At 51.6% G+C, this 287-nt stretch overlaps 1 protein-coding gene across 1 annotated transcript in view; it reads right to left on the reverse strand.

Annotated features, from left to right (window-relative positions):
* Positions 1 to 287, reverse strand: part of LOC119585718 (lysophosphatidylcholine acyltransferase 2-like) — a gene marked incomplete at its 5' end in the record, with an annotated part of 73,891 nt that overhangs the window by 32,237 nt on the left and 41,367 nt on the right.

Consider the following 287-nt stretch of genomic DNA (forward strand, 5'->3'; position numbering starts at 1 on the left):
GTGTGTGTCTGTGTTGCAGTGTCATGAGAGAGGTCCGGTGACGCATGGTAGCTGCGTTTGGATTAGCACTAGAGGACTTGCATGAGCTAAGCAGTTTAGGGTCATGCACTTTGTTGTCGAGAGACGCTACGACCTCGAGATCGCCCAGGATTGAAGGACCAGCATCTGGCCTTTAAAAAAAATGGAAAAAAGTGAAGGTGGTGACTGCGCACAAGAGCTGTTGCTTCTCGCTTGCTTTGTCGGTGGGGAGGGGGGGGGGTAGCTAAGGAGGCAGGAGAAAACGAATA

Source organism: Penaeus monodon, chromosome 20, assembly GCF_015228065.2.
Source record: "Penaeus monodon isolate SGIC_2016 chromosome 20, NSTDA_Pmon_1, whole genome shotgun sequence".
Lineage (NCBI taxonomy): Eukaryota > Metazoa > Arthropoda > Malacostraca > Decapoda > Penaeidae > Penaeus > Penaeus monodon.